Below are 17,510 nucleotides of genomic sequence, written 5' to 3' on the forward strand. Positions count from 1 at the left end.
AATATACCACACTGAGATGAATATACCACATCCAGACACTGAGGTGAATATACCACATCCAGACACTGAGGTGAATATACCACATCCAGACACTGAGGTGAATATACCACATCCAGACACTGAGGTGAATATACCACATCCAGACACTGAGGTGAATATACCACATCCAGACACTGAGGTGAATATACCACACTGAGGTGAATATACCACATCCAGACACTGAGGTGAATATACCACATCCAGACACTGAGGTGAATATACCACATCCAGACACTGAGGTGAATATACCACATCCAGACACTGAGATGAATATACCACACTGAGATGAATATACCACATCCAGACACTGAGGTGAATATACCACATCCAGACACTGAGGTGAATATACCACATCCAGACACTGAGGTGAATATACCACATCCAGACACTGAGATGAATATACCACACTGAGATGAATATACCACATCCAACACTGATGTGAATATACCACATCCAGACACTGAGATGAATATACCACATCCAGACACTGAGGTGAATATACCACAATGAGGAATATACCACATCCAGACACTGAGGTGAATATACCACATCCAGACACTGAGATGAATATACCACATCCAGACACTGAGATGAATATACCACACTGAGGTGAATATACCACATCCAGACACTGAGGTGAATATACCACATCCAGACACTGAGATGAATATACCACATCCAGACACTGAGATGAATATACCACATCCAGACACTGAGATGAATATACCACATCCAGACACTGAGATGAATATACCACACTGAGGTGAATATACCACATCCAGACACTGAGGTGAATATACCACATCCAGACACTGAGATGAATATACCACATCCAGACACTGAGGTGAATATACCACACTGAGGTGAATATACCACATCCAGACACTGAGATGAATATACCACATCCAGACACTGATATGAATATACCACATCCAGACACTGAGATGAATATACCACATCCAGACACTGAGATGAATATACCACACTGAGGTGAATATACCACATCCAGACACTGAGGTGAATATACCACATCCAGACACTGAGATGAATATACCACATCCAGACACTGAGATGAATATACCACATCCAGACACTGAGATGAATATACCACATCCAGACACTGAGGTGAATATACCACACTGAGGTGAATATACCACATCCAGACACTGAGATGAATATACCACATCCAGACACTGAGATGAATATACCACATCCAGACACTGAGGTGAATATACCACATCCAGACACTGAGGTGAATATACCACATCCAGACACTGAGATGAATATACCACATCCAGACACTGAGATGAATATACCACACTGAGGTGAATATACCACATCCAGACACTGAGGTGAATATACCACACTGAGGTGAATATACCACATCCAGACACTGAGGTGAATATACCACATCCAGACACTGAGGTGAATATACCACATCCAGACACTGAGGTGAATATACCACACTGAGGTGAATATACCACACTGAGATGAATATACCACACTGAGGTGAATATACCACATCCAGACACTGAGGTGAATATACCACATCCAGACACTGAGGTGAATATACCACATCCAGACACTGAGGTGAATATACCACATCCAGACACTGAGGTGAATATACCACATCCAGACACTGAGATGAATATACCACATCCAGACACTGAGGTGAATATACCACATCCAGACACTGAGGTGAATATACCACACTGAGGTGAATATACCACACTGAGATGAATATACCACACTGAGGTGAATATACCACATCCAGACACTGAGGTGAATATACCACATCCAGACACTGAGGTGAATATACCACATCCAGACACTGAGGTGAATATACCACATCCAGACACTGAGGTGAATATACCACATCCAGACACTGAGGTGAATATACCACATCCAGACACTGAGATGAATATACCACATCCAGACACTGAGGTGAATATACCACATCCAGACACTGAGATGAATATACCACACTGAGGTGAATATACCACATCCAGACACTGAGATGAATATACCACATCCAGACACTGAGATGAATATACCACACTGAGGTGAATATACCACATCCAGACACTGAGGTGAATATACCACATCCAGACACTGAGGTGAATATACCACATCCAGACACTGAGGTGAATATACCACATCCAGACACTGAGGTGAATATACCACATCCAGACACTGAGGTGAATATACCACATCCAGACACTGAGATGAATATACCACATCCAGACACTGAGATGAATATACCACATCCAGACACTGAGGTGAATATACCACACTGAGATGAATATACCACATCCAGACACTGAGATGAATATACCACATCCAGACACTGAGATGAATATACCACATCCAGACACTGAGATGAATATACCACATCCAGACACTGAGGTGAATATACCACATCCAGACACTGAGGTGAATATACCACATCCAGACACTGAGATGAATATACCACATCCAGACACTGAGGTGAATATACCACATCCAGACACTGAGGTGAATATACCACATCCAGACACTGAGATGAATATACCACATCCAGACACTGAGGTGAATATACCACATCCAGACACTGAGGTGAATATACCACAATGAGGAATATACCACATCCAGACACTGAGGTGAATATACCACATCCAGACACTGAGGTGAATATACCACATCCAGACACTGAGGTGAATATACCACATCCAGACACTGAGGTGAATATACCACAATGAGGAATATACCACATCCAGACACTGAGGTGAATATACCACATCCAGACACTGAGGTGAATATACCACATCCAGACACTGAGATGAATATACCACACTGAGATGAATATACCACATCCAGACACTGAGGTGAATATACCACATCCAGACACTGAGATGAATATACCACATCCAGACACTGAGGTGAATATACCACATCCAGACACTGAGATGAATATACCACACTGAGATGAATATACCACATCCAGACACTGAGGTGAATATACCACACTGAGATGAATATACCACATCCAGACACTGAGGTGAATATACCACATCCAGACACTGAGATGAATATACCACACTGAGATGAATATACCACATCCAGACACTGAGGTGAATATACCACACTGAGATGAATATACCACATCCAGACACTGAGGTGAATATACCACATCCAGACACTGAGGTGAATATACCACATCCAGACACTGAGGTGAATATACCACATCCAGACACTGAGGTGAATATACCACATCCAGACACTGAGGTGAATATACCACATCCAGACACTGAGGTGAATATACCACACTGAGGTGAATATACCACATCCAGACACTGAGGTGAATATACCACATCCAGACACTGAGGTGAATATACCACATCCAGACACTGAGGTGAATATACCACATCCAGACACTGAGATGAATATACCACACTGAGATGAATATACCACATCCAGACACTGAGGTGAATATACCACATCCAGACACTGAGGTGAATATACCACATCCAGACACTGAGGTGAATATACCACATCCAGACACTGAGATGAATATACCACACTGAGATGAATATACCACATCCAACACTGATGTGAATATACCACATCCAGACACTGAGATGAATATACCACATCCAGACACTGAGGTGAATATACCACAATGAGGAATATACCACATCCAGACACTGAGGTGAATATACCACATCCAGACACTGAGATGAATATACCACATCCAGACACTGAGATGAATATACCACACTGAGGTGAATATACCACATCCAGACACTGAGGTGAATATACCACATCCAGACACTGAGATGAATATACCACATCCAGACACTGAGATGAATATACCACATCCAGACACTGAGATGAATATACCACATCCAGACACTGAGGTGAATATACCACACTGAGGTGAATATACCACATCCAGACACTGAGATGAATATACCACATCCAGACACTGAGATGAATATACCACATCCAGACACTGAGATGAATATACCACATCCAGACACTGAGATGAATATACCACACTGAGGTGAATATACCACATCCAGACACTGAGGTGAATATACCACATCCAGACACTGAGATGAATATACCACATCCAGACACTGAGATGAATATACCACATCCAGACACTGAGATGAATATACCACATCCAGACACTGAGGTGAATATACCACACTGAGGTGAATATACCACATCCAGACACTGAGATGAATATACCACATCCAGACACTGAGATGAATATACCACATCCAGACACTGAGGTGAATATACCACATCCAGACACTGAGATGAATATACCACATCCAGACACTGAGATGAATATACCACACTGAGGTGAATATACCACATCCAGACACTGAGGTGAATATACCACACTGAGGTGAATATACCACATCCAGACACTGAGGTGAATATACCACATCCAGACACTGAGGTGAATATACCACATCCAGACACTGAGGTGAATATACCACACTGAGGTGAATATACCACACTGAGATGAATATACCACACTGAGGTGAATATACCACACTGAGGTGAATATACCACATCCAGACACTGAGGTGAATATACCACATCCAGACACTGAGGTGAATATACCACATCCAGACACTGAGGTGAATATACCACATCCAGACACTGAGATGAATATACCACATCCAGACACTGAGGTGAATATACCACATCCAGACACTGAGGTGAATATACCACACTGAGGTGAATATACCACACTGAGATGAATATACCACACTGAGGTGAATATACCACATCCAGACACTGAGGTGAATATACCACATCCAGACACTGAGGTGAATATACCACATCCAGACACTGAGGTGAATATACCACATCCAGACACTGAGGTGAATATACCACATCCAGACACTGAGGTGAATATACCACATCCAGACACTGAGATGAATATACCACATCCAGACACTGAGGTGAATATACCACATCCAGACACTGAGATGAATATACCACACTGAGGTGAATATACCACATCCAGACACTGAGATGAATATACCACATCCAGACACTGAGATGAATATACCACACTGAGGTGAATATACCACATCCAGACACTGAGGTGAATATACCACATCCAGACACTGAGGTGAATATACCACATCCAGACACTGAGGTGAATATACCACATCCAGACACTGAGGTGAATATACCACATCCAGACACTGAGGTGAATATACCACATCCAGACACTGAGATGAATATACCACATCCAGACACTGAGATGAATATACCACATCCAGACACTGAGGTGAATATACCACACTGAGATGAATATACCACATCCAGACACTGAGATGAATATACCACATCCAGACACTGAGATGAATATACCACATCCAGACACTGAGATGAATATACCACATCCAGACACTGAGGTGAATATACCACATCCAGACACTGAGGTGAATATACCACATCCAGACACTGAGATGAATATACCACATCCAGACACTGAGGTGAATATACCACATCCAGACACTGAGGTGAATATACCACATCCAGACACTGAGATGAATATACCACATCCAGACACTGAGGTGAATATACCACATCCAGACACTGAGGTGAATATACCACAATGAGGAATATACCACATCCAGACACTGAGGTGAATATACCACATCCAGACACTGAGGTGAATATACCACATCCAGACACTGAGGTGAATATACCACATCCAGACACTGAGGTGAATATACCACATCCAGACACTGAGGTGAATATACCACAATGAGGAATATACCACATCCAGACACTGAGGTGAATATACCACATCCAGACACTGAGGTGAATATACCACATCCAGACACTGAGATGAATATACCACATCCAGACACTGAGGTGAATATACCACATCCAGACACTGAGGTGAATATACCACATCCAGACACTGAGGTGAATATACCACATCCAGACACTGAGGTGAATATACCACATCCAGACACTGAGGTGAATATACCACATCCAGACACTGAGGTGAATATACCACATCCAGACACTGAGGTGAATATACCACATCCAGACACTGAGATGAATATACCACAATGAGGTGAATATACCACATCCAGACACTGAGGTGAATATACCACATCCAGACACTGAGGTGAATATACCACATCCAGACACTGAGGTGAATATACCACAATGAGGAATATACCACATCCAGACACTGAGGTGAATATACCACATCCAGACACTGAGGTGAATATACCACATCCAGACACTGAGGTGAATATACCACATCCAGACACTGAGGTGAATATACCACAATGAGGAATATACCACATCCAGACACTGAGGTGAATATACCACATCCAGACACTGAGGTGAATATACCACATCCAGACACTGAGGTGAATATACCACATCCAGACACTGAGATGAATATACCACATCCAGACACTGAGGTGAATATACCACATCCAGACACTGAGGTGAATATACCACATCCAGACACTGAGGTGAATATACCACATCCAGACACTGAGGTGAATATACCACATCCAGACACTGAGGTGAATATACCACATCCAGACACTGAGGTGAATATACCACATCCAGACACTGAGGTGAATATACCACATCCAGACACTGAGGTGAATATACCACATCCAGACACTGAGGTGAATATACCACATCCAGACACTGAGGTGAATATACCACATCCAGACACTGAGGTGAATATACCACATCCAGACACTGAGGTGAATATACCACATCCAGACACTGAGGTGAATATACCACATCCAGACACTGAGGTGAATATACCACATCCAGACACTGAGGTGAATATACCACATCCAGACACTGAGGTGAATATACCACATCCAGACACTGAGATGAATATACCACACTGAGGTGAATATACCACATCCAGACACTGAGGTGAATATACCACATCCAGACACTGAGGTGAATATACCACATCCAGACACTGAGGTGAATATACCACATCCAGACACTGAGGTGAATATACCACATCCAGACACTGAGGTGAATATACCACATCCAGACACTGAGGTGAATATACCACATCCAGACACTGAGGTGAATATACCACATCCAGACACTGAGGTGAATATACCACATCCAGACACTGAGGTGAATATACCACATCCAGACACTGAGGTGAATATACCACATCCAGACACTGAGATGAATATACCACATCCAGACACTGAGATGAATATACCACATCCAGACACTGAGATGAATATACCACATCCAGACACTGAGATGAATATACCACATCCAGACACTGAGGTGAATATACCACACTGGGGTGAATATACCACATCCAGACACTGAGGTGAATATACCACATCCAGACACTGAGGTGAATATACCACATCCAGACACTGAGGTGAATATACCACATCCAGACACTGAGATGAATATACCACATCCAGACACTGAGATGAATATACCACATCCAGACACTGAGATGAATATACCACATCCAGACACTGAGGTGAATATACCACATCCAGACACTGAGGTGAATATACCACATCCAGACACTGAGGTGAATATACCACATCCAGACACTGAGATGAATATACCACATCCAGACACTGAGATGAATATACCACATCCAGACACTGAGGTGAATATACCACATCCAGACACTGAGGTGAATATACCACATCCAGACACTGAGGTGAATATACCACATCCAGACACTGAGGTGAATATACCACATCCAGACACTGAGGTGAATATACCACATCCAGACAATGAGGTGAATATACCACATCCAGACACTGAGGTGAATATACCACACTGAGATGAATATACCACATCCAGACACTGAGGTGAATATACCACATCCAGACACTGAGGTGAATATACCACATCCAGACACTGAGGTGAATATACCACATCCAGACACTGAGGTGAATATACCACATCCAGACACTGAGGTGAATATACCACATCCAGACACTGAGGTGAATATACCACATCCAGACACTGAGGTGAATATACCACATCCAGACACTGAGGTGAATATACCACATCCAGACACTGAGGTGAATATACCACATCCAGACACTGAGGTGAATATACCACATCCAGACACTGAGGTGAATATACCACATCCAGACACCGAGGTGAATATACCACACTGAGATGAATATACCACATCCAGACACTGAGGTGAATATACCACATCCAGACACTGAGGTGAATATACCACATCCAGACACTGAGGTGAATATACCACATCCAGACACTGAGGTGAATATACCACATCCAGACACTGAGGTGAATATACCACATCCAGACACTGAGGTGAATATACCACATCCAGACACTGAGGTGAATATACCACATCCAGACACTGAGATGAATATACCACATCCAGACACTGAGGTGAATATACCACATCCAGACACTGAGATGAATATACCACATCCAGACACTGAGGTGAATATACCACATCCAGACACTGAGGTGAATATACCACACTGAGATGAATATACCACATCCAGACACTGAGGTGAATATACCACATCCAGACACTGAGGTGAATATACCACATCCAGACACTGAGATGAATATACCACATCCAGACACTGAGGTGAATATACCACATCCAGACACTGAGGTGAATATACCACATCCAGACACTGAGGTGAATATACCACATCCAGACACTGAGGTGAATATACCACATCCAGACACTGAGGTGAATATACCACATCCAGACACTGAGATGAATATACCACATCCAGACACTGAGGTGAATATACCACATCCAGACACTGAGATGAATATACCACATCCAGACACTGAGGTGAATATACCACATCCAGACACTGAGGTGAATATACCACATCCAGACACTGAGATGAATATACCACATCCAGACACTGAGGTGAATATACCACATCCAGACACTGAGGTGAATATACCACATCCAGACACTGAGGTGAATATACCACACTGAGGTGAATATACCACATCCAGACACTGAGGTGAATCTAGATCATTGTGCACTGCAGACAACTGTACAGCCCATCCTCCATCCCTCCAACAGTCTCCATTTTGAAAGCAGGTGCTTTTAAACTGACAGCCTCTCGTTGTTGTGTGCGGTGTTGTATGTTGCGTGTGCTCTGACTGTCAAGTCATAGTTCACAGCGAGCCACTGAGCTTTTTGGCAGACATTACTACCCTCCCTCCCAACTCCCCAAATCCCCCAGCCCATCTTACAACAGCATAATGATTCAGTTCGATGCATGTTTATAAGGGTCAGTTCTCACTCTCTCCTCTGTGTTGTTTGCTGCAGACAGAGAGTTCAATGACACCTTCTTGGCGTTCTTCTCCAGGATGATTTCTGCCTCGTTTCGCTCTGAGGTGTTCCCTGAGCTGGCCTGTCTGGTTTTCTGGTTCCCTGAGATGGCCTGTCTGGCTCTCTGGTTCCCTCAGATGGCCTGTCTGGCTCTCTGGTTCCTTCAGATGGCCTGTCTGGCTCTCTGGTTCCCTCAGATGGCCTGTCTGGCTCTCTGGTTCCCGAGATGGCCTGTCTGGCTCTCTGGTTCCCTCAGATGGCCTGTCTGGCTCTCTGGTTCCCTCAGATGGCCTGTCTGGCTCTCTGGTTCCCTCAGATGGCCTGTCCGGCTCTCTGGTTCCCTGAGATGGCCTGTCCGGCTCTCTGGTTCCCTGAGATGGCCTGTCCGGCTCTCTGGTTCCCTGAGATGGCCTGTCCGGCTCTCTGGTTCCCTGAGATGGCCTGTCCGGCTCTCTGGTTCCCCGAGATGGCCTGTCTGGCTCTCTGGTTCCCTCATATGGCCTGTCTGGCTCTCTGGTTCCCTCAGATGGCCTGTCTGGCTCTCTGGTTCCCCGAGATGGCCTGTCTGGCTCTCTGGTTCCCCGAGATGGCCTGTCTGGCTCTCTGGTTCCCCGAGATGGCCTGTCTGGCTCTCTGGTTCCCCGAGATGGCCTGTCTGGTTCCCCGAGATGGCCTGTCTGGTTCCCCGAGATGGCCTGTCTGGTTCCCCGAGATGGCCTGTCTGGCTCTCTGGTTCCCCGAGATTGCCTGTCTGGCTCTCTGGTTCCCTCAGATGGCCTGTCTCGCTCTCCGGTTCCCCGAGACGGCCTGTCTGGTTCTCTGGTTTCCTGAGACGGCCTGTCTGGATGAGGATAAAGCCTCATGAACTTTTTGTGAAGTATGTACAACAACGTCTCCTCCCTCCTCACCCCTGTCTCCTGTCTCCTCCTTCCTCTGTCTCTCTCCGCTCTCTAATTATTATTTTTTTTTTATTTCACCTTTATTTAACCAGGTAGGCTAGTTGAGAACAAGTTCTCATTTGCAACTGCGACCTGGCCAAGATAAAGCATAGCAGTGTGAACAGACAACACAGAGTTACACATGGAGTAAACAATAAACAAGTCAATAACACAGTAGAAAAAAATTATCTATATACATTGTGTGCAAAAGGCACAAGGAGGTAGGCGAATAATTACAATTTTGCAGATTAGCACTGGAGTGATAAATGATCAGATGGTCATGTACAGGTAGAGATACTGGTGTGCAAAAGAGCAGAAAAGTAAATAAATAAAAACAGTGTGCAACAGTGTAATGTTGTGCAGTATAGATATGGAGGAGATTTCTTAGTGTGTTTTTGTCTTTTTGATAAGTAGAGTTATTTCATAGGATTCACATTTTGGTAAACAATTTAGTAAAAACCTAAATGTTATGTTGGAAGCGTGTGGTGTGTTGCCATTTGGTGGCCATTCTCAGACCAGAGAACCTTGTTTCTCATGGTCAGAGTTCTGTAGGTGCCTTTTGGCAAACTCTAAGCCGGCTGTCATGTGCTTTTTACTGAGGAGTGGCTTCCGTCTGGCCACTCTACCATAAAGGCCTGATTGGTGGAGTGCTGCAGAGATGGTTGTCCTTCTGGAAGATTCTCCCATCTCCACAGAGGAACTCTGGAGCTCTGTCAGAGTGACCATCGGGTTCTTGGTCACCTCCCTGACCCAAGGCCCTTCTCCCCTGATTGCTCAGTTTGGCCGGTCGATTGAATTTAGCACAGGTGGACTCCAAGTTGAAAAACATCTCAAGGATGATCAATGGAAACAGGATGCACCTGAACTCAATTTCAAGTCTCATAGCAAAGGGTCTGAATCCTTATGCAAATCATTTATTTTTATTTTTATTAATTTGCACACAAAAAAGAATAAATCCTGTTTGCTTTGTCGTTAATGGGGTATTGTGATGTCATTATGGGGTATTGTGATGTCATTATGGGGTGTTGTGATGTCATTATGGGATATTGTGATGTCATTATGGGGTGTTGTGATGTCATTATGGGGTGTTGTGTGTAGATTGATGAGAACAAAAATTGTATTTAATCCATTTTAGAATAAGGCTGTAACATAACAAAATGTGTGAAAAAGTCAAGAGGTCTGGAATACTTGTCGAATGCCCTGTATGTAGTGTTTTGGGCAGGGCAGGGATAGTCAAGCCAGTGCTTGCTTGGCAGATGTAGGCCCAGGATTTGGGTTTTGTCAGAAACAACCACCAGTCTACATGTAATCTGGGATTAAATGTATTGAGACACGTAATCCCAGTATATTGCTGTGTCATAATATGTATGTATTATGGAGAGACTGTGAGACACTGTGATACACTGTGAGACACTGTGATACACTGTGAGACACTGTGAGACACTGTGAGAGACTGACTCTGAGACTGAGACTGTGACTCTGAGACTGTGAGAGACACTGTGAGAGACACTGTGAGAGACACTGTGAGAGACACTGTGTGAGACTGAATGGAAAAGAAGGGAAATATACCATTTTACATCTGTTGTTAATTTCTATTTAGAGTTCAGAGTCGGTACAAACGATAGAACACAAAGATTATTTCCTTATGGCATTACGTTATGCTACACATCCAGCTGGGCTAGATGGGGAGACCAGGTGTGTTGTTCCTTATGCTACACATCTCTCTCTCTCTCTCTCTCCTTCCATCCACTGTCAGATACTGTTCTGTTTATAATGTCTATTCCCGAAGTGCATAAATTCACAGACATTATCAGAGAACTGTATCTTCTGACTGAGAGGATAGTGGGTCCTGACTGAAGCTCTCCCTATAGTACCATAATGTCTGTCTGCTCTAGTATCAACCCAACGGTCTCAGTAAAATACTACGGGAAGTAGATTGTCCAATAGGGCTGTTCTCTTCACTCCTGTAGACCATAACAGCCTGGAAACAATGCTGAATCAATGGCAGTAAAACCGGGTTATTGCCAATTGGACATCGACCAATCAATGCACTCCGTCTCGGGTCCCATCCAATCAATTTTCTTCCTTTTTAAGATGACGTTCAATCACCAGCGGGCAGAAGACCGCATCAATCTAAGAAACGGCTGTCGTGGTCCAAATGGCACCCTATTCCCTGGTCTGTAGTCTGAGCCCTGGTCTATAGTAGTGTTCTATATAGGGCCCTGGTCTATAGTAGTGTTCTATATAGGGCCCTGGTCTATAGTGGGGTTCTATATAGGGCCCTGGTCTATAGTAGTGTTCTATATAGGGCCCTGGTCTATAGTAGTGTTCTATATAGGGCCCTGGTCTATAGTAGTGTTCTATATAGGGCCCTGGTCTATAGTGGTGTTCTATATAGGGCCCTGGTCTATAGTAGTGTTCTATATAGGGCCCTGGTTTATAGTAGTGTTCTATGTAGGGGCCTGGTCTACAGTAGTGTTCTATATAGAGCCCTGGTCTATAGTAGTGTTCTATATAGGGCCCTCGTCTATAGTGGTGTTCTATATAGGGCCCTGGTCTATAGTGGTGTTCTATATAGGGCCCTGGTCTATAGTGGTGTTCTATATAGGGCCCTGGTCTATAGTGGTGTTCTATATAGGGCCCTGGTCTATAGTAGTGTTCTATATAGGGCCCTGGTCTATAGTAGTGTTCTATATAGGGCCCTGGTCTATAGTAGTGTTCTATATAGGGCCCTGGTCTATAGTGGTGTTCTATATAGGGCCCTGGTCTATAGTAGTGTTCTATATAGGGCCCTGGTCTATAGTAGTGTTCTATATAGGGCCCTGGTCTATAGTAGTGTTCTACGTAGGGCCCTGGTCTATAGTAGTGTTCTACGTAGGGCCCTGGTCTATAGTAGTGTTCTACGTAGGGCCCTGGTCTATAGTAGTGTTCTATGTAGGGCCCTGGTCTATAGTAGTGTTCTATATAGAGCCCTGGTCTATAGTAGTGTTCTATATAGAGCCCTGGTCTATAGTAGTGTTCTATATAGAGCCCTGGTCTATAGTAGTGTTCTATATAGAGTCCTGGTCTATAGTAGTGTTCTATATAGGGCCCTCGTCTATAGTAGTGTTCTATATAGAGCCCTGGTCTATAGTGGTGTTCTATGTAGAGCCCTGGTCTATAGTAGTGTTCTATATAGGGCCCTGGTCTATAGTAGTGTTCTATATAGGGCCCTGGTCTATAGTAGTGTTCTATATAGGGCCCTGGTCTATAGTAGTGTTCTATATGGGGAAAAGGGTAACTATAATAGCTCAGCAGATCTTCCTAGACAGGAAGTGGCTAACGCTAGCTGTTAGGCCTGAAGGCTTTTTGTCATATTAGTAGGTCATGACTCTAGACAGACAGGTCCTCTCCACAGAGGATTTCTCCTCTCTCTAACGGCTGATCATGTAATGGTGGCCGATCATTGTGGCTGTCTGTCTCTGTGTGGTTTTAATAGCAAGCTCTCTCGTCAGCCAGCCAGGCCCAGCTCTCCTATCTGTAGCTGTCCTGTCGGAGGGAGGCAGCCTGGTTAGTGATGAGGATCCTGGGTCTGTCAGTGCTGACATCAGTCTAGGAGTTCTTTCTCCACCCTGAGTTTTGTCAGTTGGACTTCAGGCTTGTTCTGTACTGTGGTTCTCATGAACTCTTCTCTCTCTCGCTCCTCTCTCTCTCTCTCTCTCTCTCTCTCTGTCTCTCTCTCTCTCTGTCTCTCTCTCTGTCTCTCTCTCTCTCCTCTCTCTCTCCTCTGTCTCTCTCTCCTGTCTCTCTCTCCTCTCGGCCTCTCTCTGTCTCTCTCTCTCTCTGTCTCTCTCTCTCTCTGTCTCTCTCTCTCTCTGTCTCTCTCCTCTCTGTCTCTCTCTCCTCTCTCTCTCCTCTCTCTCTCTCTCCTCTCTCTCTCTCCTCTCGGTCTCTCTCTCTCTGTCTCTCTCTGTCTCTCTCTCTCTGTCTCTCTCTCTGTCTCTGTCTCTCTCTGTCTCTCTCTCTCTCTGTCTCTCTCTGTCTCTCTCTCTCTGTCTCTCCAGGTTTCCCATTGTCAGCAGGCAACAGTTTTGCCTCCCTCCAGGATGACAACCCCCCCCACTGGCTCCAGTCCCTCCAGGCCCTTACAGAGATGGATGGCCCGTCTATCTCCAGCTCCACTGTGAACCCGAACCCCCAGCAGCCCAACTCACACAGCGGCCAGGTCCGTCCTCACCGCAGACCCAGCTGGGGCCCCTTCCCACCCCCATCCACAGCCTCTCACAACCTCCACTCCCCACCTCCAGGCTTCCAGACTGCTTTCAGATCCCCGGCTCAGACGCCCACAGAGCTGCTACAGAGCGCCGGCATGGACCGCCACTAGGGGGCGACGATGTGAAGCGGACTAATGATTTCCGTCTTTAAATCCCCCACAGAAACTTAAAATTAAACTAAATCGGATGTAATTAACAAAACAAACAAAACAATATTAAGAGATGTTGTTCTTCTTGGCGAGCTGGTTTTCTGATCCTGTGTTCTATCTTGGTTGTTTCAGTTGGTCTATAGAGGCAAACTACTATCTTGCTACACTCTCTGTCTACCTGGCCCTGTGCACCTGGCCCTATCGGTCTCGGTCTGTCTGTCTACCTGGCCCTGTCTGTCTGTCTCCCTGGCCCTGTCTGTCTGTCTACCTGGCCCTGTCTGTCTGTCTACCTGGCCCTGTCTGTCTACCCTGGCCCTGTCTGTCTGTCTACCTGGCCCTGTCGGTCTCGGTCTGTCTGTCTACCTGGCCCTGTCTGTCTGTCTACCTGGCCCTGTCTGTCTGTCTACCCTGGCCCTGTCTGTCTGTCTACCCTGGCCCTGTCTGTCTGTCTACCCTGGCCCTGTCTGTCTACCCTGGCCCTGTCTGTCTACCCTGGCCCTGTCTGTCTACCCTGGCCCTGTCTGTCTGTCTACCTGGCCCTGTCTGTCTGTCTACCTGGCCCTGTCGGTCTCGGTCTGTCTGTCTACCCTGGCCCTGTCTGTCTGTCTACCCTGGCCCTGTCTGTCCGTCTACCCTGGCCCTGTCTGTCTGTCTACCCTGGCCCTGTCTGTCTACCCTGGCCCTGTCTGTCTACCCTGGCCCTGTCTGTCTGTCTACCCTGGCCCTGTCTGTCTGTCTACCTGGCCCTGTCTGTCTGTCTACCTGGCCCTGTGCACCTGGCCCTGTCGGTCTCGGTCGGTCTGTCTACCTGGCCCTGTCTGTCTGTCTGTCTGTCTACCTGGCCCTGTCTGTCTGTCTGTCTACCTGGCCCTGTCTGTCTGTCTACCTGGCCCTGTCTGTCTGTCTACCTGGCCCTGTCTGTCTGTCTACCTGGCCCTGTCTGTCTGTCTACCTGGCCCTGTCTGTCTGTCTACCTGGCCCTGTCTGTCTGTCTACCTGGCCCTGTCTGTCTGTCTACCTGGCCCTGTCTGTCCAACCACATCGTAACTGATAACAGTTACCAGATGTTCCCAGGTTTCTATGGCAGCATTAGGGACGGCACCATCGGGATTTGACGGCAAGCTAAAGAGGAGCATTTGAAGATGTCAAAACCGAGATATTGGCGAATGATCCAGATATTAAAATATTGTGTTTTATCACAAATATAACTGAACGTGGGGGGAAATAAAACCATGTTTGATGGATGTGACCGTCGTGAGTTGTCTGGTTGACTGAAATGAAATGAGTCACTTCAAAGTTACAAATCAGATCTATCTCAAACCTATGGGGCTCTGGTCTAAAGCGGTGTCCTACGTAGGTTTTGGGTGCGTCCCTCCACCTCCATTTTGGTCTAAAGCAGTGTCCTACATAGGTTTTGGGTGCGTCCCTCCACCTCCGTTTTGGTCTAAAGCAGTGTCCTACATAGGTTTTGGGTGCGTCCCTCCACCTCCGTTTTGGTCTAAAGCAGTGTCCTACGTAGGTTTTGGGTGCGTCCCTCACCTCCTTTTTGGTCTAAAGCAGTGTCCTACATAGGTTTTGGGTGCGTCCCTCCACCTCCGTTTTGGTCTAAAGCAGTGTCCTACGTAGGTTTTGGGTGCGTCCCTCACCTCCGTTTTGGTCTAAAGCAGTGTCTACATAGGTTTTGGGTGCGTCCCTCACCTCCGTTTTGGTCTAAAGCAGTGTCCTACATAGGTTTTGGGTGCGTCCCTCCACCTCCATTTTGGTCTAAAGCAGTGTCCTACATAGGTTTTGGGTGCGTCCCTCCACCTCCGTTTTGGTCTAAAGCAGTGTCCTACATAGGTTTTGGGCGCGTCCCTCACCTCCGTTTTGGTCTAAAGCGGTGTCCTACATAGGTTTTGGGTGCGTCCCTCACCTCCGTTTTGGTCTAAAGCAGTGTCCTACATAGGTTTTGGGTGCACCCCTCCACCTCCGTTTTGGTCTAAAGCAGTGTCCTACGTAGGTTTTGGGTGCGTCCCTCCACCTCCATTTTGGTCTAAAGCAGTGTCCTACATAGGTTTTGGGTGCGTCCCTCACCTCCGTTTTGGTCTAAAGCAGTGTCCTACATAGGTTTTGGGTGCGTCCCTCACCTCCGTTTTGGTCTAAAGCAGTGTCCTACATAGGTTTTGGGTGCGTCCCTCCACCTCCGTTTTGGTCTAAAGCAGTGTCCTACATAGGTTTTGGGTGCGTCCCTCACCTCCTTTTTGGTCTAAAGCAGTGTCCTACGTAGGTTTTGGGTGCGTCCCTCACCTCCGTTTTGGTCTAAAGCAGTGTCCTACATAGGTTTTGGGTGCGTCCCTCCACCTCCGTTTTGGTCTAAAGCGGTGTCCTACATAGGTTTTGGGTGCGTCCCTCCACCTCTGTTCTGTTGATATGCAGCTTCCTGCCAGACCCTGAGACGTACGCTTCTGATTCGCAGATCAAATCGGGCTTCGTCACACTTCCTCTTTGGAACTTGTTTTGATACGGTGATCGGTTCCTCCTTTTGCTCTATGGAAGTCCAGACACCCTTAATCACATCACAATCAACTTTTACCCGTTGAACGTAGACACAAATATAATACTTTTTGTTTAATTTCCCCCCCTGGAAATATTATTTTGAGATATGCAAATGAGGTGATATATATATATTTTTTAATGCACATATTTGCATATCACGCAAATACATTATTCTGGACACTGGGTTTAAAGTCACAAATATTTAGGCTATTTAATTTTGTTAGGACACTCCACGACTGGATTTTAACATAACAGA

The 17,510-nt window shown here is 45.7% G+C and overlaps 1 pseudogene; it reads left to right on the plus strand.

Moving 5' to 3' along the window:
- The window catches only part of LOC135537301 (CCR4-NOT transcription complex subunit 4-like), a 36,717-nt pseudogene extending 20,749 nt beyond the window's left edge, over positions 1-15,968 (plus strand).
- The last annotated feature ends 1,542 nt before the right edge of the window (positions 15,969-17,510 follow it).

The sequence above is a fragment of the Oncorhynchus masou genome, unplaced genomic scaffold (genome assembly GCF_036934945.1).
Source record: "Oncorhynchus masou masou isolate Uvic2021 unplaced genomic scaffold, UVic_Omas_1.1 unplaced_scaffold_749, whole genome shotgun sequence".
NCBI lineage: Eukaryota > Metazoa > Chordata > Actinopteri > Salmoniformes > Salmonidae > Oncorhynchus > Oncorhynchus masou.